General features: G+C 39.0%; 1 pseudogene; it reads right to left on the bottom strand.

Annotated features, from left to right (window-relative positions):
• Window positions 1–11,554: 11,554 nt before the first annotated feature.
• Window positions 11,555–18,860, bottom strand: LOC127046746 (choline/ethanolamine kinase-like; annotated as a pseudogene).
• Window positions 18,861–24,220: the final 5,360 nt, after the last annotated feature.

Genomic DNA, 24,220 nt, shown 5'->3' with positions numbered 1-24,220 from the left:
CAAGAGAGCTGGCAACAGTGTAGGAGTGTGGATGCAGAGACCAAATGTGATCCCCCATCTTGGAAGGCAGGGTCTAGATTGGAAGGATAGATCAGCAAACTGCAGATGGTACTAGGCAGTAGGTGCTAGCTGCTGTAATATAAAACTTTTGAATAAAGGAATAATTGTTAAATGGAAATTATCATTGCTTTAATGCAAATAGAATCTCTGCTGACTGAGGCTGTCTGGAAGTGGCCGTGAATAAGCACATCTGCCAGGTATCCTGACTCCATCTGCTATTTTGACTACACCAATTGCCTCAAAGACCTGCCCTATAGCCCAATGGGGGAGGGCTTTATAGATTGCTTGAACCACCGTGCCTTCCTTTCAAGCAGACATTTTCACCATGAGGGTCTTGCAGCTTAGCATCTACTATAGTGAAAATCAAGCCTGAGGCATTGCTTTTATAAGTCTGACATGGCATTATTTTATGTATTTTTTCTATGTTATACGATGTATTTCTCTTTCCTGAACCTATCTCCTATTACCTTAATATTGATCTTTTTTTAATTGGCTGTGCTGAAAAGGATTAGTATGAAGAGACTGCCTGGAAACTGATAACTTTTGCTCCATAGAGCTTTTCACAAGGAAAAGGAATGAAGTTAGCCTCATTGCTTTATTGTTTTTTGTCAACATTTGATCAGGCTCGTGCTAAAAGCTTTGTCCTCAAATTCTGATGTTATTGCTGGCCAAGATACAAATGGGTTTGGGGTGATGCCATTAACATTCATCTCCTAAAAATATGTTGTGGGGCAAATACTTAACCCTAGGGGGTTTTACATATAGTAAAAGTGTTTGACTCCATAACTAATAAACCACTTCATCATCATCAATGTTCCTAGTACACCTCTGGCGTTTAGGGCAGTGACGAAGTTCCTCCACTCCTGTCTGTTTCTGGCAAGTCTTTCAATGGTTCCCCAGCTGTGTCCCAGGTTTTTCAGCTTGGCTTCCACAGCTCTTTGTCATGTTGTTTTGGGTGGCCTCATTTTCGCTTGCCTTCAGGTGTTCATCTTATTGCTACTGTGGTGATGGAATCAGTTTCCATCCAAAGCACATGATCGATCCATCTTCAACACCTTCTGGCAATGACGGTGCTCAGATCCTCTTGGCTGCACTGTGTCAATAGATCGTGGTTTGAGATTGTTCTCGGCCAAAAGATATGAAGGATTTTTCTGAGGCAAGTTGTATGGAATGAAGACAGTTTGGACATGTCATACTTTCTCATTCCCCAGCATCCTGCACTATAAAGTAGTGTTGAAAGGACGCAACTCTGATAAATCTTGAGTTTGGTTTTGGTGTTGTATTTTGATGATTTCCAGACTGTATCTAAGCTCCTGAAGATGTTCCTGGCTTTATTGATTTTGTTCTGGATGTCCTGGCTTGTTCCACTGCCCTGGCTGATGGCGCTGCCCAAGTATGTGAATGTTTCTACATTGGTGAGAACATAATCCTCTATCCGTACTGGTGATGGTGAGACAATATTAAAGGTCATGGTATCTGTCTTATTGCAGTTGATTTTCAGTCCAATTTGCTGACTGAATGTGTTGAGTTTATAAATTGCTGTTACTTTGTCCCACTTCTTGTTGATCTCCTCATCTACATTCCCCTCCTCTTCATCAGGGTCTGCATGTGCTTGAAACTGTTCTTTTAACTGCAGACCAAAGGCTTTCTGTATTTCAGGGGACTTTCAAAAAAGTGAGCTAAGAAGCTGATGTAGCTCAGGGTCTACCAGCCTTTCATAGGATCATAGATTATTAGGGTTGGAAGGGACCTCAGAAGATCATCTAGTCCAATCCCTTGCTCAAAGCAGGACCAATCCCCAAATGGTTCCCTCAAGGACTGGACGCACAACCCTGGGATTAGCAGGCCAATGCTCAAACCACTGAGCTATCCCTCCCCCACCACCAGTGGTGCAAATTCAGTTGGAAGGGGACAGAGCACTCTTGGCTGGAGCTGAAGCTTCAGCTGTGATCTAAAGCCACCTTTCCGGGTGAAACCGCAACAAAGAGTTTATCATCACTGGGCATGGCTCAGGATAAGTCATCCTGGGATACAGAGGCCAGGCTGGGACCTAGATGATGTAATATATTCCCTGGATTGGCAACCAAAGAAGGTACAGTGGAAAAGCCAGCTTTATGACATGTTATCCCCCTTGTCTAACTGGGATTAAGAAATTGAAGGAGAACCTAGAATTCAGCCTGGTCCTGCTTTATATAAAAAACCTGGTTGGCTGAAATAACTCATAGATGTCGAGACAGGGGTGATGTATCAGCTGTGATGTCAGATCTCATTTTTGTGTCACACGTCTCATTTGCAGTACAGAACTGAAAAGAAGGGGGTATTGGTCAATTTTTAGTTGATGAAGCTGAGACACTGTTACTAGCCATGAGCCAATTTTCTCCCTCTCTTCCCATGCACTTACAGAGACAACCAAGCAATACCAGAACCCCATTTAATAGCACCCCTCCTGCAATGCTCTGCCTTAATTTTATGTACACAGCACATTAATGGTTTCTAAAACAGGAATGGATATTCTACCATTCAGACAATCTTCTAAGCTTCTTGAGTAAATCATAGGTTACATATTAAAATGAATAAAAATTATTCCTTATTTTGTTTGTTTTGTTTCAAAGTGAGAAAAGCATCTGTCCCCATTAGAGGTTGGTAATGTTTTGTTTGCCACCAGGAGGTGCAATTGATCTTTCCAATAAACCAGCAGCTCCCCTATGCTTTCTTGGCTTGGCACAGTTTCTTTTCAGTGTTAATAATGCTTTTTACTTTGATAAATGTTTTCTTCTGTGTTTGTCTGCGGTACTTCTTTCATGGCATTTGATGGAGGTGGAGGATGGACAGAAAACTTTCACATCCTTTGACTTTTGTATTTGTTAAACTGTACTCCCTCTTTGAGGAGTTCATCTCTTTCTTCCTCCCTGTCCTTTCACAGCTCCATCTTCAGTTTCTCAGCTTGCGCTCAGACCTCAGAGCCCAGGTAGTTTTCCAAATCTGGACAATCACCTTTGCTGTTGTTCAAGCCCCAGTAGAGACAGACAGAAATTTCACCTGCAGTGAGGAACCTCCAAAATCACTGTCTTCCTGGCAGTGAGATTTATTAGACTGTAAAAACTGCCTGAAGGAAAGGTGGAAGCCCCATCATTTATGACATTTAAAACTAGTGTATACAAAACCCTAGTCAATGTACAATGGGAAGCAATCCTACATTATAAGGGAGATGGATTAGATGCCTAAATGAACTTTTTCATCTCTAGATTCTATTGAACTAATTAGTGAAAATCTATCTGATTCTTCCTGCCTTGTCCTTTGTGTATTCATTAATACCTTTACAATCTATATATAAATCACTGTCATTTTGAAATGGTAGGATTTAATGTCCACTATGTATTCACTTTGAACAGGTGTTAATTACCACACAAGGTGCAAGGCAGAGGAGAATGTTGGTCTGATTTAATCAGAAGAAGTGGTATTTACATGTTTTAAGAGCCTGTGTGTGAAATCTGCCATATCTGTATTCAGTTGTACTTCCATAATATATATATATTGGAGGAACATGGCAGGTAAATTTGCCTCCTGTGCTGCATTCTGCAGGACATTCCTGATTTTTCTGAGGCTATTCTGCATTCTGTAAATACAAAGCTGCCAAGATATTGAAAGCATCCCCAAATATCTTTGCGGCTAAAACATTATGATCTGACAAATGGAAGGCAACATTTAAAAGATGGCAGTCTGTCTAGAGTTCTTTCCATTCTCTTTTATCGGGGCCTGAGGTAAATGCATTGTCACTAGTAATGGATTCTTTTTCTATATTTTCCATTTTTGTTGCCCTTTTGATATTGCTTCTCCAGGTTCCCCCATATTGATTTTCAAGGGCACCTGTACTGTTACAGTTCCCTTCCATTCCTCCTATAGTTGATCAGCTGTTGAGATTTCCCCTCAATTATTTCCTTTTTACTTTTTTGATCTATGGTAATTTGGGGCAAAACACTTTTTTTTTCTTTTTCTTTTTAAATAGAGACTATTGATTAGCCAACATATTCTTCGCAGGACTATGTTTACAATTTCTGTTTTAATTTATGCTGTCAGATAAGGAAAAGAATTTCAGTAACAAACAAACAAAAAACATACTTTGTTGTTTAAATTTTTTCTCTGTCCATAAAAACTTTTCTACTTTCCATCAACAGCCCAAGATAAAATCTTCCAATATGTGTATTCTCCAAAAAATGTACTTAAAATAGGGCTTAGTCAGTTCTTCTTTTTCTCATGGTCGTATGCTTAAAGTGAAAAAATGATAGATAGATAGATATAGATATATATAATTTAGAGTCTAGATTTTTAAAAAAAATTTAGTGTTCCTGAAAAATGTCATCTGTGTGATGGATCAGTTGATATTTGAACTAGTAACTGCTTGAAGACATAGCACGACACTTTAAGTGTTTGCTGTAAGTCTTAAAGAAGTCTGAACTTGAGTGAGAAGGAACAGTGCAAATTTCATTCTCAATTATCAGTGATCCAGAAGCAATCCCTTTTTTTGCTGGGAGACTATTTTTAGACAGTTTCATTCACAAACATTGTGTGAATTACCGCCTTCTTTGGTATCCCTGATTGAGGCATAAAAACATTCTAAACAGTAGCACTACATTGTGGGAGAAGTTGAGAAAGGAGCTTAAGTTGCCCATTTTGCATACAGTAGTTTAAAGGAAATACTGACAGTATTTGAACAAAAGGAGGTCTGTGATTCATACGCAAAAATGTGCAAAAAATGAAGACAATCATTGTGACGGGTTGGATCACAGAAACCCCCTTGGGGCTGCCAACCAATATGCCAAGACTACTTCTGCACCTGCTTTCCCTGCCAGCTTGGGACTCCAGCACCCTGTCTTGTTGAGCCAGACATTCAAGTCTGCTCCAACACAGACCCAGGGTCTGAACCACATGCCTCAAAGCTGCAGACTTAACTGATAGCAACTTAAGAAGAAGTGTTCCTGTCTTTAACACTCAGAGGCCCAACTCCCAATGGGGTCCAAACCCCAAATAAATTCATTTTACCCTGTATACAGCTTATGCAGGGTAAACTCATAAATTGTTTGCCCTCTATAACACTGTTAGAGAGAGATGCACAGCTGTTTGCCCCTTCAGGTATTAATACATACTCTGGGTTAATTAATAAGTAAAAAGTGATTTTATTAAATACAGAAAGAAGGATCTAAGTGGTTCCAAGTAGTAACAGACCAGAACAATGTGAATTACCAAGCAAAATAAAATTGAGCACGCAAGTCTATATCTAAGAAAACTGAATACAGACAAAACCTCACCCTCAGAGGAATTCCAGTAAGCTTCCTTTTACAGACTAGTATCCTTCTAGTCTGGGTCCAGCAATCTCTCACACCCCCGGTAGTTATTGTCCCTTGGTCCAGTTTCTTTCAGGTATCTTTGGGGGTGGAGAGTCTATTTAGTCAGCTGAAGACAAAATGGAGGGGTCTTAAATAGATTTTCTTTTGTGGGTGGAGACCCCGTCCTCTCTCCTATGCAAAGTCCAGCTTCAAGATGGAGTTTTGGAGTCACATGGGCAAGTCACACGTCCATGCATGACTCAATTTTTACAGGCATCAGCCATTGCTTACCTGCTACCTTGAACCTCTTCATGTAGACTTCTTATGTGGATTGGAGCCTTCCAAGATCCATTGTCCCCTAAGTACTTCTTGACTGGGCACTTAATTTGCACATTCCTTTCTCAAGAAGCTGACCAAATGCTTTACAAAGGCTACTTAAAAATCAAGCCAGTACACAGCCAATATTCATAACTTCAAATACAAAAATGATACATGCATACAAATAGGATTAATAGACTCAGTAGATCACAACCTTTACAAAGATATGTTGTATGGCATATATAACATAAAACATATTCCAGTTATATCATACATACATTCATAAGCATATTTCCATATGGCCTTATGGGGTGCACCGTCACAATCATGTTTTTAGGTTTGGTGAGTTGGGCACATTTAGATGTCTGCTGCATGTGCATGTGCAGTCACTTGAGCATAGCTGTTTGTGCACAAACCTCAGGTCTCTTTTCTCAAAACCGGGACCTTAATACTTTTGCAAAATATCTCTGTAAAAAACCCACAGTTAAAATGGGAGTATAAATCCCACTGATCACTAGATGTTTTCTTCAGCAACAAACCCCTTTATTTTTTCCTAGTTTACTGGTAAAGGGGTAGTAGATGCTGTTTTTCATTGTTATAACTGACTTTCATGGCACCTATTTTCTAAAGATATCAGCAAATTGATCTCAAAGGCTCCAATTCCTGCAATCTGATCCACTAGTGTGAAACCCAGGGCCGATGTAGAGCCAAGCTCGGGTCTGTGCTAGCAGATTTGATTGTAGGATCTGGAACTCAATATAGACAGGGATCATTTCACCTGTACCTGAAAGGCTACCTGTTAACAGCACATCACAGCTCTGCACAACACTGTATGGCAGGGAACAAAGAACACTTTCCCCGGTTAAGATTAACAAGGAAATAGCAAAAATGAAATCCCCAGCTGGAATTCAGCCATGCACCACCTCTAAAACCCCACTCTTAAGAAAAAATGCTACGGTACCGTGGATCTCAGTTTTGCATCTCATCTGAAAGGTGGCTCTTTCATCAGCTCAGTTCTCCCTAACAATGTATTGAGGCATTGGTTTGGGCTTAGTTATGCCTTATAAACACCGGCCTATGTTGGGACAGTACTGCGCTGTTCTGTCTAGAGGGTTCTCCAAGAGGAATTCTGCTTCAGTGAGACAGTGTCCTCAGAGCTTCGCTCACACACTAGAGATGCACCCACTGCTTCAGAGGGCGCAGCATATTTCTTCATGTATACCCGACAAGCCCCATTTCTTCTTTACTTGCCCCTCCCCCGGTTCACCTTTGCTGAGAGGGTGCTGAAAAGAAGTTGCCCCTGCACTTTCACAAACATGTGAACTTCGATTTTTTTTACCTGGCCACTGCTCAAGGTACAAGGGAAGGAAGGGTTTTTTTGTTCCCTCCCTTCAAACTCCTCAGGAGCAGCCAGGCACAATCAAGCCCTCAGTTCTGACTGAGAGGGGATAGAATTGCAGCCCAGCTGCCTAGGGTTTTGCTTTGAAATCTTCCATCCAAGGACTGATTATCCATGAGCTTGCTGAGCTTGTGTTTGATCTTACAAGACCACAGCCCAAGGTTGCATGACTGTCAGTGGAAATTTAACGTTATCATTTAAAATCAGATTACTTTACAACTAAGACATTCTCTTTAAAAGTCTCTGTTTCAGGAGCCCTAATTTCTACTGACCTCCTGGTATGTTGCTATATTGGTTTCTTATTTACCCTGTCCTTTCACAGCTGTCCATTAAGGGCTTGAGTCACAACTATATTACTCCTGTTTTATGCTGGTGTAATTCCATGGCTATACTGGCAAAAAACTGGAGTAATACAGTGGTGAATCAGGGCCTAAAAAGTTTTTTTTATACCATTTTAAATCCAAAAGTTTGAATAATATCACACAGTGAATGCCATTTAACAAATATAATAAAAATACACAGACAAGACTTACACATTCAGCTCTGTAATCATTATATCACAATGAGCCATGCTGTGAGTAGAAATCAGTTCAATAACTTTGTAATGCTTAATGGTATAATGAAAAGCAGATGCAGAGGAAATTTTAGCAAGCCTAGCAAGAGAAAGCAAATTATTAACACTTCATGAACTTGAAACTACTTTGTAAGTTTGAGGAACTCCCAGACAGCATCAGACAGATGAAACACGGATACAGTTTTATTCTTTTCAGATAAATAACAACGTTCATTTCTATGTTTATTATGATCCACTTAAATTGTCGTTAAAATAACTGAAATAACACTTCATTAGCATAACGGCACTGATCTGGTATCAGAGGGGTAGCCGTGTTAATCTGGATCTGTAAAAAGTGACAAAAAATCCTGTGGTACCTTATAAACTAACAGACATATTGGAGCATAAGCTTTCATGGGTGAATACTGATCTGTTATTCATGTGCAGATGTGGCTGAGAGCAGGGTTTCCAGATACTTATTTCTGCTAAATATAGTCAGTGTTTAACCTACACATCAACACGTGTAGGTGGCTTTACTAAAGGGAGTTTTAGTAATTTCTCAACCAGACGTAACAAAGACCAGCATAGTAAGTAACTGTGAACATGTGAAGAACAATCTTCAGGTGAAATTTCAACATACAGATAGGAATAAAATACTGGTGATAGTTGTCACATTTTACATCTTCTGTTCCTGGAAGCAAAAATCAAATATAGCCCAGTGATGCAATAACATACTTAACAGGACTTGACAACTTGTTTTAATTTTGATGAAAACTCATCTGCTAGCCTTGTTACTTTATAATGGACTGAACACAAACACCTAGTTCTAAGGCGAAGAGCTGGGGATTTGGACTGGGACACTCCATGGAAATGATATTCAGCCTGTGGCTCTTCATCACCATCTTCTCTACATGGAATAAGATATTGTATAATGTCCTAAATCAGTGGTTCCCAGACTGGGGTTTGTGAACCCCTGGGGGTTCACAAAATGTTAGAGGGAGTTCTCAGGGAAAAAAATCCCCTAATGGTGAACAGAGCTGTCCCTAGGGACCCTGGGCAGCATGGGGCCAGCAGCCCAGAGTCCCTGGACTTCCAAGAGCTAAGTAGATCAAAGCAAGCATATCTATCACACTGAGGAGATTTAAACTTCAAGACTCCTTATGAGAAATGGAAAGGGAGGTGGATTTTTTTTTTGCTGTTTTTAAAATTAAATAGGCAGCTAGTATTGTTTTTTAAAATATTTTGAAGAACAAGTTTAAGCTTTGTTGTACCATGTATTGTTTGCCTGAACTGCTCAAGACCTGAATGCTTGTGTAGGAAGAACTCTTTGAGTTGGCTTCTTAAATACCTTCATGCTGTTTCACATCTGACACTCCTTGATGAAACATAGGCGCCTTGTCTTATAACTGGCTTATTCAAAGTGATACAAGCTATGAAAGTGAGATCCTGGAAGAGTGTTGCCATTTTCATAATGTAATAAAAATACTGTAATGATAAATAATAATTAATAATACATAGTGTGTAATAAGAATATCATAAAAATAAATTTTATATTTCCAAGATCACTCCTTTTATAATTTATACTCAGGAAAAGGAGAAAATCCCTGGAAATATTCATTTTTAGGAGGGCGTTCGCGAGACTTGACATTTTAGTGAAAGGGGTTCACAGGTTGTTAAAGTTTGGGAACCACTGTCCTAAATGATAATTTGGCAGTTGGCCCACTGAAAAAAATGGTAATTTTAAACAAAAATAAAGTCAGAGACACAAACGGACGCCCTCTCACAGAGCCACTGCACAATGGGCACTCCAACCCCATGACTGGAGAGGCCTGCATAGGACTTTGTGTAGGTCTTTTATAGTGTAGAGTATAGCAGGGCCTATGCAGCAGCAACAGATCATCTGACCCCACCCTGGAACCTTCTCCATGCCCGACTTCCTCCTTTTTCCAGTATTCTGACTGCAGGGGCTGACACAGAGTAAAGATCCACTCCACACAGGGGATGTTCATATACATGAACACACCTCTCCAAACGCCTCTTCCCTCTCCCCCATCCCCCTTCATAGCCTCCCTGCCCCATTCCGATAGAAAGGTTGTCAGTATTGTGTGAAATATCCCACCCTGATAGCAGGTGTTGATCCTGCTGGGGAATAATAAGTAACTTCTGTTCAATCACTGAAGCAGGTAGCCTGTTATATAGCTTATCCAAATATAAGGGAACTGGAAGTGTCTCTTTAGAAAGAGAAGACTTAGGGCAGGGGTGGCCAGCCTGAGTCTGAGAAGGAGCCAGAATTTATCAATGTACATTGCCAAAGAGCCACAGTAATACGTCAGCAGCCCCCGAGTAGTTCCCCCCACACCTCTGCTCCCCAGCACCTTCCGCCCACCAGCAGTCCTGCCGATCAGTGCCTCCCCCTCCCTCCCCGCACCTCCCGATCAGCTGTTTTGTGGTGTTCAGGAGGCTGGAGGGAAGTGGGGAGAAAAGAGGCATGGCAGGCTCAGGGGAGGGAGTGGAAGTGGTGGAGTGGCGGCAGGACCTGTGGCAGCTGGTGTAGAATTCTCTGAGGGGTGTGATAAAATATATAAAATAATGAATGGTTTAGAGGAAGTACATCAGTAACTTTCTTCCTGTCTCATAACTCAAGGAGATAGTCAATGAAACTCAAAGTTGGAAAATTTAAAACCGATAAAAGAAAATACCTTTTCCCATAACACATAATTAAAATCAATGTCACATGATGTCATTGAGGCCAAAAACTTATCAAGATACAAAGAAGACTGGATATTGATATGGATAACAAGACTATCTAGATTAGCATTAACTATTTTGAACAAAAAAAAGTTTTGGAAGGAATATGAAACCTCTCATTTGAAGTTTAAGACAAGCTAACTATTTATGATGAGATGTGCATAGGGAGCAGATTATCCCATAACTGAATCATTGGGTGCTAGGGATTGTCAGAGACAGGATACTGAATAGATTGACCACAGGTCTAATTCAGTATGGCAACTCCAGTTTTCTATGTAGATTCAAGCACTAATAGCCTTGTCCTGAGCTCAGAGCTGCAAGTTATATGAACCAAAGCAGAATAATCAGAGCATAAAGGCTCTCAAATGGAGTTCCACTAGATCCTGCAATCCTTTGAAATATGCAGACCTGAAGAAGAGCTCTGTGCAGCTTGAAAGCTTGTCTCTGTCACAAACAGAAGTTGGCCCAATAAAAGATATTACCTCACCCACTTTATTCCCTTAATATCCTCTGAAATATGCATTTAGGACTGCTACATCTTTTATATCTGGACTAAAAGAGACTCTCACTGGGGATGTGTTTTGAACTACAGCTGAGAGGTCTCTGACCTCTGTCTATTCATATGCCTCCCTCTAAAATTGTCACATAAACAGTAAATTTATTGAATGCAAGTTTGTTCATAACATAGTAGAAATAAACCTCTCCTATGAGACCAGACCCAATGCCTTGGGAAGCCACTAGGTGGAGATGCCTCTCCAAAGCTTTCCTGCAGCTTCCCCAGGCTTTTCTCGCTCCATTGAATAATCCTGCATCTTCCAGTCCCTGCCAGCAGGTGGAGCTGATTGCTGCCATCATCAGTCTCTGTCACAGCTGACTGCCTACTCCTCCTTCACTGCAGATGGAAAGGACAGGTCCTTCCAGGTACCAGAGGCTGGAGGAGGGATATATACATTGTCCCCTTGTTGTCCTTACCAGCTGCTGTCCCGTGGTAGCACAGGGCAAATGGATCTCCTGGCCAGGAAGGGGCCATTCAGTAGTGACTGCCAGACCCCACGTGTCTGCAGTAACCTGAGGTCAGGGCCACACTGCAGGAGGCAGAGTCTGAGAATGGAGCAGGCAGAGTCAGGCTGGGGGATGCTGTGGGCCAGCCCGGTCACGTGCACCGCGCCCTCTGCTAGAGGTAGGCCTCGAAGTGGCACGGCGCATAGTCCAGGTACTTAAACTCGGTAGTGGAGATCTTTGCTTGCAGGATGGGACTAGAGGCCCCCAAAGAAGTGAGAGGCCAGAGCGAACCAGCTGATCTCAGTGAGTATCTCCTCCTCAGTGCAGGCCTGCTCCTCGTGCATAATGTCCTTGGGCCTCCCCAGGTCCTCCCAGAGGTAGTGCCGAATGAAGTGCAGCTGCTGCTGGCAAGGAGGGTAGAGTCTCCATGGAGGTCTTGTACAAGGGCCATGTGTCCTGAGTGTAGTCATAAACCCACTCACAGAAGTGACTGCCAATGTCGAAACCCCTGCAGTTTTAGCTGCTGTACTCAAAGTCAGTCAGCATCAGCTTGTCAGGGGCGAGAGCGGGATGTTCCCTTCCTAGACGTCATTGTGGCAGAAGACCGCAGGAGGAGGGCATGGACTCCAGCAGCTCCCTGAGGTTCCTCATTACTTTCTGAAGGTTATAGGCTTTGATATGGTTGAACAACTTCAGCTGGGCTTGCTGGGTGAAGGTGAGCTCAGCTTTAGGTACCATTCCGTGGTTCCAAACAGCTCAATGGCTGTGAGGTTACTGGGATGGCTGGGGTAGTCTGAAGGGCTCTGAGGATGCAGGAGTGCTGGGGTTCTGTGAGTGCAGAAGGGCCGTGGAAGAGCAGAGGTGATGATGAGCTGTGGGATGCAGTTCGAGGTGGCAGAAGGGCTATGGAAGAGCAGAGGTGGGATTCAGTTTGAAGTGGCAGAAGGGCTGGGGACGAAGTAGGAAGAGATGCACCACACAGCACAGGAATGGAGATCCCCATGGGAAGAAATGAGAGAAGCCTGTTGGGGGAGAATGGGAAAAACCAAATGGCTTTCCAGAAATGAGGGGGAGAATGTCACAGAGAGAGAGAGACAAGCTGACATATTAGGGTAAGAAAAAGCAGATGTGAAAACCAGGAAAAGGTACCAACAAAACCAGCAAATTGTGCTCTTTTAATCTTTGCCTCAAATAAAGTTCCCAAAGGGGAGTGAGGACAAGTTTTCACATCTCCTTTATTTAGATGTTACTAAATGTACAAATGGACATCTAGGTATACTCCACAGTTGATGGCTGGGTTATGTACAGTAGCACAGAAGGAATACTTTAGAATATACGCAGGATATACGGTATTATACCAGTAGATATACTCAATCATCTCAAACGTCTCTTTCAGTGCTAAATGTTTTATGATTGATTTGGTGACTTTATTTTACTTGATCCTTGTAGGGGCCCTAAGGATTAAGAATGAATATTAGAGAGGTCAAAGGATAACGTTAATGGAATTGAAATGGAGGTTACGATTGCTGTTGATTGAAATTTTCTGTTTAACACTTTTTTGATGAAAAATGACCTCTTTTCTAAAATGAACATTTTCCCAGAAGGTTTTTTTCTTTTGAAATGTTCTGAGGGAGGGGTCAAAAAAGGAAAAAGGAAGAGAGAGAGTGGGTAGAGAACAAAAATCCAAACACATACATGTTTTGGAAAAGTGTTTTTTCATTGAAAAATTTGAAATTTCTTGAAGAAAATACTGAGATGTGTGTGGATTTTTGTTTGTGAAACAAACCTACAATGGGTATGTCTACACTGCATTGTAAGTCCAGGGAGAAGAAGGAAGGCCTCAAAGCCCAGGCTCCAGCTGAGCCCAAATGTCTACACTGCAATTTTACAGCCCCCAGTGTGAGCCTGACTCGGCTGACCTGGGCCAGCCACAGCTGTATCATAAGTCTTTTATTTTCCCTTTCTCTTGTGTTTCGAGATCTTCTGTTCAAATGTAAAAAATCATGTGTTACCTATTCTTATTTAAATATTTTGATGCTTTGTATTTACCCATTATGAGCTATTATGTGCTTGGAATCATATGCAAAAGTCCAATTTTATCAGCCCAATTTTTGAACTAAGATTCTTCAGCTCCTGGCTTTGTGTTATAATCTTTTGTAAAGTACTGTCAAACTCCATGCGTTAGCAGCGCTCACTACTGTGTTCATTTAGCTCTGGTGTGACTGAAGAAAATCATTAAAAATAACAAACCTACATCCAAAATCAATTTAATATTATATCCATTTAATAATTTCATTTTCATTAATGAATATTAACAAAGTCTATGAAATGAAAGTTTTTTAAAGACTTCAGTAAACAGAAATGTATAGAGTAAAACTCTCAAAAGACAAATATTATTGTGATAACGCTGTGAACTCTCACATAAACAACAACACATCTCTAAACAATCAGTGGCTTTTTTCTTTGGTCTTTGGGACAATGAACTCAGACAGATTTATTGATAGGATGCATTAAACCATTTAACAACCCAAAGTCTACTCTTATCAGTCACACCAGGGTTAATCAGCAGTAATGCCATTGAGTTAAGTGATGTGCCTTGGTATGAAAAAGAGCAGGAATTAAGCCATTCATTTTTTTTAAGTGCTAAAAATGTCAAAAAAGTAGATAATTCAAAAGTGGGAGGAGGAAGATATGAATGTTTTGACTCAAAGCCTCTTTCAGCAACTTACAAACAGTAAAGGATATTTTTATTTCAAATGTCCAGTCTATCAAGGCTTCAGTTGTACTAAAGAAACTAATGTTCAGCATATGTAGGAAAGAGGGAGGAAATATTTAAATAAGCATTTTGGTATTAACTTTAAAGTTCTATAGAAAACACCTAATTCGAAAGAGAAAAATAGGAGTAAAACACATTGATCTCATTAATCTCAATCTCCACAATGAAATAGAAACCTGTATTTAAGAGAACAGGAGTAGTTGTGGCACCTTAGAGACTAACAAATTTATTTGAGCATAAGCTTTTGTGGGCTGCAGCCCACTTCATCGGATGCATGTAGTGGAAAATACAGTAGAAAGATTTCATATATATATATATATATATATATATATATATATACACACACAGAGAACATGAAACAATGAGTGTTACCATACACAGTATAAGGAGAGTGATCAGATAAGGTGAGCTATTAGCAGGAGAGAAAAAGAACTGTTTGTAGTGGTAATGAAAATAGCCCATTTCCAGCAATTGACAAGGAGATGTAAGGAACTGGAGGGGGGAGAAATAAACATGGGGAAATAGTTTTACTTTGTGTAATGGCCTATCCACTCCCAGTCTTTATTCAAGCCTAGTTTGATGGTGTCCAATTTGCAAATCAATTCCAATTCAGCAGTTTCTCCTTGGAGTCTGTTTTTAAAGTTTCAGGTCTGCAATCAAGTGGCCAGGGAGATTGAAGTGTTCTCCGACTGGTTTTTGAATGTTATAATTCTTGACGTCTGATTTGTGTCCATTTATTTTTTTACGTAGAGACTGTCCGGTTTGGCCAATGTACATGGCAGAGGGGCATTGCTGGCACATGATGGCATATATCACATTGTATTTAAGAATGGGTTGTGTGGATGCATGATCAAACCTGTACATTCAACTTTGACAAATGGGAAGAGAATTGTCATTCACAGAGAATTGTTTGATAAAAACAATCAATGTGACAAGAAGGAAATGATTATTAAACTGGAAATGAGTACGTTTCAAAATTAGTGTGCTGGAAATAAATATTTCCTGCTGAACAATTACATCTGAAAAATGCACAGTTATATAGGTGTGCTATTGTTGGGAAGGGGAAAAAAGGGAATAAAATCCAAGCAGTGCTATATAAATCCCAAACTGTCCGTTCATTAACTTAATAACAGTTATGGTATTTATTAAATTTCTAAAGAAACAGTATTTCCCGGAACTGATTCCAGCCATATTAGCAGGATGTGAGCAAGAAGAAAACCAGACAGAAAAACAAATCACGATATATTTTTCTTAAAAATTTGTACCACATTTTATTAATCACAAATTAATTCTGAAATATTTTTAAAAGATTTTTTTTTACCAGATTGCTCCCATCTCCTAACAATAAAAGCAGGAACATGAAAACCTTGCTTAAAAAATGTTTGCTGTGCATATAAATTTCATTCTTATGCTGAAGATTAGTCTCATATTAATTCCATAGTAAATTATTGAAACGTATATTCAGTAATCTATTCAGTGATTTTTCCCAACTTTTTTGGAATAAATTATTAATATAAAATGTACACAATATAATTTTAAACTGACTTGTCAGTTTAGTTAATGTTTATAAAAGGGAAGGAGATCGTCTGTGATTATGGGCTATAAACATTGATTGCCTCATGTAAATATCGTTTCTTGTGTTTTTATATCCGATTTATGTTAGTATTTCTAAGCATGACTGCTTGAATAGCTGCTTTAATGAACAACACTTGTAAGAACATCAGATCTTTTAAAAGCATTTCCATTAGAAAGAAAGAAATGCAAGTGATGGGAAACATCCTATTCAAACACTTTACAATTTACAAAATCTAGGTAGAAGTCTGGCGCAGACAACACAGGCTGAGAGGGTTTCTCTTGGTCAATAATATTGTCCATCATGCATCCAGAATTGTAATCTGGCTTTTTCATCATTAGGTGTAACTCAGCTCAGATCCCAGTGCAGATCAGGACCACACAGTAAAAGATCATCATTCTGGTACTGATTCTCTTCTCACTTTCACCAATTTTGCACCCATGTAGTTATGCCAGATTTAGACTTGAGAGGGGAATCAGGGCCATAGTTAACTTCCTGTCCTCCACTACTTCCAACATATCTTTTTCTCTTAGATATATCAGCAGATAACTAGAGGAATAATTTTGAATGCAAAAAAAAAAAGATAAGCAAAGCTTGAGATTCTACTAGTATATCAGGAATTTTAATAAAAGGATCATATTTGCTTATTGGCTTTCTTCTTAACAGGAAAATAATTCAAGCTTTCAGAAGAAATAAAAGCATCCCTTAAAGAAAAAGAGCTGCAATTACTAATCATAGTTCTTTGTAAAATACATAGTGATCTATACCTGGGAGGAATTAGGTCTTTGCTTCAAATCCCCTCTTAACAATGGAGACCCATAAGTATTATTTGAAAACGAAACTGGGATATAATATGTTTCCCAAGTCATGGCAAGAATCTAGTGAAACTTTTAGATTTGAAAATCTTACTCCAATTTTTACATACTGGCATTTTAATAATATAATATAAACTCCCAGCAATCTCTACTTTCACTATCTAACAGCCTAAGTTCTTGATTCTGATCTACTTACATCAGCTATAAAATGGTATCATTCCGTTGACTTTAGTGGGGCTACTACTGATTTTCTAAGTACTGGTGTAAATGAGATCAAAATTACAACTGGGCAAAATATTTCAGACAGTTTTTTTTCCTGAAAAAAATCAGATTTGGGTCAACTGAAACATTTCCAAGTTCATGTCCAATTCACCGAAGTGTTTCAGTTGAAAACAAACACAAAAAATTCTGAAAAAAATGAAATATTTCATTTTGACAGTTTTGAAATAAAACATTTTGATGTTTTTGATTCAAAATATTTCATTTCAAATATTTCTTCAATTTCATTAAAAAATTTAAAGATGTAAAAAGTCAAAAACAAAATGAATCTTGTTTAGGTTAAGCAAAACATATCAGTTGACCCAAAACAATTTTAGTTTTTTTAATTTTCTGTTTGCAAAAATATTTGAAAAATGTTCATTTCAGGTTGACCTGAAACTATTTTTTATTTTATTTTGGCAAACAAACCTAAAATTCAGTTATTCACACAACTCTAATCAGAATCAGACCCTAAAGCAGTGTGGTCTCCTTAGTTCAGATGGAGGAGTTACACATAATATCATGACTAATAATGAGCATTTCCAGAGCATTTTATGTGATCAGTGTACTGTACAAACAATAATTAGCAGTATAATATTTATCACAAACCCACTTCTCTGCGTACACTGAGTAGATTTAATGGAATGAAACTGTGCAAGTTAAGTGTCAACTCCAGCAGTTTTTAATCAATGGAAGTTTTTTTATCAGTAAGAAATGCAAGACTGGCTTCTATAATATTAACGATATAACATGTTTTCAGGAATAACCTGCAATGAGGTTCTAAGATTAAAACAAGGACTGCAACGTAACCTTTTTTAACAATTCAATAACTAGCTGTTAATGTATTTATTTCATATCACTTAAAAGAAAACTGAGTTTCAGTAAAAAGATTAGTTGAATAGTCATTTATAAGTGTCATGGCATACCAAATATCCCACAGCATCATTACATTTCCATCTGCTGATGTATAAATTATCAATGAAACAACACATTTCAATCATTTTAAAAGTCTTATTATTTACAATGACAGTTAAGTACAGAAAGCAACCTATTTAAGTATAACTCAACTTGCATTATCAAGTAGATATACCCAATAAATCCTTTGGACTTATTCAGTATTAGTAGAAACTAATTCAATTTATTTGCCTACCTGGCAGCCGTAAAACAGCTTTCAGTGCAGGGGTTCCTTCATCAGGCAAAGTAGCTGATGTGAGGAGTCCAACTCCAGCAAAGCTTTTTTAATAAAGCATTTATTCCAAGAACATCCTAGTTCCACTGCAACAAGAGCAGGGTCACACATGCAACAGAAAAAATAAACAAACAGCAAATTCACTGACATGGGATTGCCCAGCAAAAGATCAGCTCCAGTTCTATTCCATCCAATCTTCTGTGACTAACAGGAGAAAACATTAGGCCTTTCTCATAGCCAGTTTTTTTTTTCTACTGAATGACCCTGTTAACTTCAAATAAATCCAGTATGAAAAAGGCAGTCCTTGACAGAAACAAGCTTCATTATATGGAAAAGCAGAGAACAGGCCTTCATGTGACAGGTCTCTTTCACAGCCAGTTCAGGCTACCTTCACTTCAGCCAAGTTCATCATGAAAAGTTGCAACACAGCCTCTCACAACCAGCTTCTATTCTGAATTTAAAAAAACCCCAAGATGCTGGAACCAAAGATGTGGGGAAACTCAAGTAATGCGATCAAACAGAACACTTCCAGGTGCAAGCACACATGCACACTTGGCCTTGGTCATCTTGATCATCCAGTTCTGGGTCCCCTGGTGGGTAATCCACCTGAGAGCTGGTCAGTTCACTCCACAGCTCTCTCTGATCTGAATAACTGTACATTCCAACACTTTCATCTTGAATTTCTTCTATACCTGGGATTTCATAAACTACACATCCTTTTGTGAGTCTAATTTCTGGAGCTGGCTTATTAACTGCGAGGGTATACATTGTAAGAAGCAGTTCAGTGACTGAGAATAACTCACTTTCTGCTAGATTGTCTCTTGTGTTATTTGCCAGCAGCTGACAGTGACTCATCAGTTCCTTGTTGTTTTGGGGCACAATTTTTCAAGCAGCATTTTTTACAGTACTATGTAATTATAAGCTAGAGCTAGAGATTTGTTGCTTGGCAACAAGTTTAGCAGTATGCTGACTAGAATCATCCTGGAGAGCCTCAACTTAATTTATTCCTTGAATTCAGATACCTGAGGGATTCACAGAAAATTCTAAGTTTGTGTATACTCTCTGGTTTAATGAAATCTTGCCTTATAATTAACCTGAAAAATGTGTTATTCTACTTATTCACATTATCTGGTTCCCCTATAAGAGTAGCAGCAGCAACTAGTTGTTTTTCAGCTTGCTTAAGATTTTTGTTCCAAGTAATAAGATAACCAACAAGATTTGCAACATGTACCAGGTTACTATAAAATGAGTATTTAATATCAACAGTACAGAAACAACTGTAATAAATACCATCTAGTTACATAGCAAATGGACCTTAATTTCCAATTGTTTTGCTTAGACTCAAATGAACTACCTAACCTCTGAAAGACAGGATGTGATTCATCTTGTGAGGTTATTTCCTGCTATAGCCATTTTAACACTAGATACAATTTTAGCCGCTCATCTGAAAGTTGGAGACATTTGCTTCATTGTCACTGCCATGTATGTGACCAAAATGAACAAACCTTCATAAATGATAGGTACAATCATGCCAGACACATGGTTCAGAGGATGGTCTTGTCTATGTTCTCACTAGCCTGATTTGGCTACTTGTTATGAGCTTTTGGCTCCAAGACCTTCAGAAGAATGAGGATGGAAATTGATGGACACATGGTAAACAGTCCTTCATCCTCCACTGGTCTGAAAATGACTGAGTGAAAGGGTGATATGTAATATGACCATTTCACCATATGTCAGCAAACCTAATTAAATCAAAATAATTTCCCCACTGCATAGTGTATTACCATCCACAGGGAAATCTTCTTTAGTAAATATAATCTTAGATCATGTTTATTTTCGCACATTCCAACTGGGGAACCTAAAAATACCAGGAATATAAAAGGTATTAAAATATGTGCAAATTACTAAAATGAGTGCAATCCAAACACCAAAAAAGAGTATAACATTTCACCATTTTGGACTCTTCAGGCCTAATTTTGATCTAACGCTGGTCTAAATCTTGATTTGAAATCAGTGCAGTTACACTGATGCAAAACTGGTCTGAGATAAGCAACAGACCCAAATCTGTGCTAACTGCTTAGAACTTTTTCACAGCCCTCTGTGCCCCAAAGCTTGAAGAAGAAAGGTATAGACAGGGCCCTTGTACTCTATGGCACAACCTTTACATTTTGTGGCAGGATTCGGTGAGGATGTTAGCAGAAAATGCCCTTATCCCCTTCCCACAAATCACACACAATTGTGGCTCATAGCTGGAAATCCTCATTGACATAAAATTCATCAATAATTATTTTCAACAGTATTTTTTTTTTACCAGGTGTCTCAGCGCCAGTCCCTTGCTGTTGGCCCCTCAGTGTTGTTCAGGCATCTACCAAAAAAACTCCTTTTGCATGTGTGCCAATTAATTCCCTCTCATGAGTTAAACTGGAGAGCAAGAGGCAGCCTCAGGCAGGTTCTGCCAGGTTAGGGAGCCAGAAAACAAAATGTCAGTTGCCTGGGAGCAGCAAAATAAAAAATTTCATGGTAAAATATTGTATTCTGTGGCATCTTGAAAAAATACCAGATTCTACAGCAACTGAATCATGGGGCCCTAAATGAGGTGGGACAGTTCACCTATCTCACTGTGATTGTCTTAGCTCTCTGCAGGCTCAGACCATGTCTACATTAGAGACCTTACAGTGAACAGCTGTACAGAAACAGCTACGCTGCAGTAAGATTTCCTGACTATCCGCTTTATGCTGACAGGAGAGAGCTCTCCCATTGACATAATTAACCCACCCCCAACAAGCAGCAGTAGGTATGTCAGCAGGAGAGCATCTCCCGCTGACATAGCGCTGTCCACACCAGCACTTCTGTCGCTGTAAATTATGTTGCTCAGAGGGGTGTTTTTCACACACTGACAAAAGTGCTAGTGTAGACGTAGCCTCAGGCAGTCATCACTGCGTCCTGTACACTTGGTTCACAGTTTTAAGGATGTTGCACAATCAAAAGGGATAACAACATGTTATTTAAATGAAAGCTGAGTTACTCACGCATAATTCTGCAACATGGGGTGAAACACAGTATAAAGTTGGTGACTGACTAGTTACTAGATTCGTGGGCCTTCGGGTATAGAGTAGTGGCTTGCAAGACAGAAATGTTTTTTTGTTATGATTAGTCTTTTAGATAATAGCTTCTTGAGAGGCTTGATGTTAAAGAATGTCAAATGTCATTTGAAAGCAAAACTTGCATCTTAAATTATGATCTGTCTGATAAGTATATGACTAATTTATACATGGGAAAGATTATTAATGACTTGACAGTGTCACTTAACTTCTTTTCAAGAAGCAGGCTTGAACAGTGATAATTACAGTCTGAGAGCCTATAAACTCCACCTGTTCTGCAGGAGAGAGGTGAATAAGTGCCAGGAGAGGTGAATAAGTGCCTATTTTGTTTGTCATAGGTGGCTAACAGAAATGGAGAAAGTGAAAGCAAAGCAAATTGTATTTAACTGTTAAACAAAATGTATTTGTGCTAAGTGGCTACCATTGGATTCGGTTCTCATGCTGGCATAATTCCATATAATGTGAATGCAGTTGCTCCTTATTTTGATTTAAGTTGTTTGACATTAAAGGAGACTCAGGCCCTTCATTCTGTCTACATTAGCACAAGATCATGACTAGAGGCACAGCCCTGAGCATTGGATTGTACATAAATTGCACCATGCAAGAGTAACCCAGGAGGCATTTTACGGAGGTGGTCATATTTTTTTTCCATTTACAGTTTTTCTTTTGTCAAAAAAAATCACTGTTTTAAAAAAAATGTAGAATTTTTGCATAGTTTTTGAAGTTTCTGGGGTTTGGATGAAAAAATATCAGTTTTAAAAAATCAAAAAGTTCTTAGTTTTCAGTTTTTAGCGAAAATCTATTGGAAAAAATAACATTTTTCATTTCTTGTGTTGTTTTGTTTGGTTTGGTTTTGGGTTGGGAACTTCTTAATCTCTCTTTTGTGCCTAGGCTACCATGTATGGCTACGCTGGCCAGCAAGAAGGGGGAGGGGTCATAGCCGAGGGCTCACCCATTTTTGCCCCTCTCACAGAGGAGAATATCCTAAGAGTAGGGGCTGCGTTCCAACCAGCCCTCAGGTCTTGATAGGTCAAGCAAGGGGGTGGATGAGGAACAAACGTCCCTACTTAGCTAAATAAAACAGGAGGACAATGTAGCTCTAAATGAAATAGTTGCATATCTGATTATTGTATCTGTGTAAGCTACACTGCAAGGATATCATATGTACATAGAACATAGGAGCATGTTAGAGCTCCCCTGACATTTTGCACAGAATGGTCTCACATTAAACTAATGTAGTCATGGTGGGGCAATAGTCATTTTTGTCCATCATTTTGTTTTCCTTTTTTCATGAACACATCCATTCAAGTAATGTTTTTTATGTCCCAGTAGAAAGAACAGTTTGCTCAGTAAAATTGTGAGAAATTATGCATTGTGAAAAACATAATTTTCATTGAAAAAATGTTATAGATTTTGGTTCATAAATCTAGCCTCCCTCTCACCCCCATACCGTATCCACATGCACGTGCACACGCACACACCTTTCCTTCCTATTTATTTTGATAATAGTTCACTAGCAAAAGGGAAAGATTTTCCACTCATTTTTTCAAACATATTTAGATTTAAACATTGACGTGAACAATCCTCTGTTGGGCAATGAGACTGTGAGGTGAGAAATAACTCCAGCCAGTGATCATACAGTTAACTTTAGTTCATTTTCATAATCCAGAACTATCAAGTATAATACTGTAAAATTTATTTTATGCATTTTCCCCTCATATTTTAAAAGAGTCATTTCCCAGCTATAAAGTCACAATATTACAGATGGTTTTTCCAAAGGGCTCAGGCCTGATCCCCCCGCATTTCTGTATGAACTAGCCTGATCAATTTTTGAAACCTTTTTCTTGTGAGGGGAAAAACAATGAAAATGCCAACAATCCTGCCTCAATTAGACCTCCGTTATTTACATTGGCAAATGTGGAGGCCAGTGTCTGTCTTGCCTTAAAAATCACTGAGTGTCTTGGATAATTATCAGTAAGTGAGAATGTATTTTTAATATGTGTGACTACATGGAGAATAAGAATATTGGTATAGCATGGCCTAGATAATACTTAGGCCTTGCCATGAGTGCAGGATGACCTCTCGAGGTCCCTACCTGTCCTATGATTGCTGCACAGGGTTCTAAATGTCTTGGTATAAGAAAGTGGTGAAAGAGTTTGGTTAGTTTCGTTCTGGGCTGAACCAATGACCACTGACTCTCACTGATTTTAGTGAGCATTGGATCAGGCCCTAAAGCTGTATAGTTGTCCTGGCCATGATTTCTGTACCAAACCAGTGACAATTAGGAGTTTGCATAGAAAAATCCTGGGGCCTTAATATACACAGTCCTGTACTTGTTTAGTTTTTTACACCTATGAAAAGTGAATGTAAAAGGAATGTAAAACCAAATCAGAATGGTAGCATTTTACACCCCTTTTCCACACTTGTAAATGACCACATAAGATACATAGCAGTAGAGAATCAGGACCATAGTGTTTGTCACACTTTTTTTTTTTTTTTGCTATACAGGTTTATTTAACAATGATAGGAGATCTCTAATGTAGCTGTAATTTAAGAATGTATAACATGCTTTATCAGATCTAACTAGACTATCTTTATTTGTTTTTAAATTATTAATGGCAGCTATTTAGCACTTTTCAAATGGAGACTAATTTAATAATATAATAATAATTAAAATATTCTGTGCCAACAACTTTCATGTTTTAAACTAAAATTATTAGTTCTATCTCTTTACCATGTCAAATGAGCAGCTTTATTAATTGTGTATATTTTAACTCACACACAGTTTCTGTGAATGCTCAAATGCTGATGACTAAGGATGTGTTCAGATGTAAAGATGTTTTTGTGTGTGCAATGAGTATTTGCACTTACTCATTAGCAGCACACACCTCTGGATGTGCAAAGTAAGTACAGAGTTACAGATATACAAGTGCACACCAGTGTGTACTTACAGGAGCTGAAAATCAAGCTATATGTCCTCCCAGGCATGTCTTTGGGGGCAGATTTATTGAGCGCATTTAGAAAGAAAACTTTTTTTTCCCCTCACAATACTACATGCAAAAAACCTGTTGAAAATTGTACCTGGATGAGAGACATCTATCCAG

This window comes from Gopherus flavomarginatus, chromosome 3, assembly GCF_025201925.1.
Source record: "Gopherus flavomarginatus isolate rGopFla2 chromosome 3, rGopFla2.mat.asm, whole genome shotgun sequence".
Lineage (NCBI taxonomy): Eukaryota > Metazoa > Chordata > Testudines > Testudinidae > Gopherus > Gopherus flavomarginatus.
This window is presented reverse-complemented; position numbering and strand designations above follow the sequence as displayed.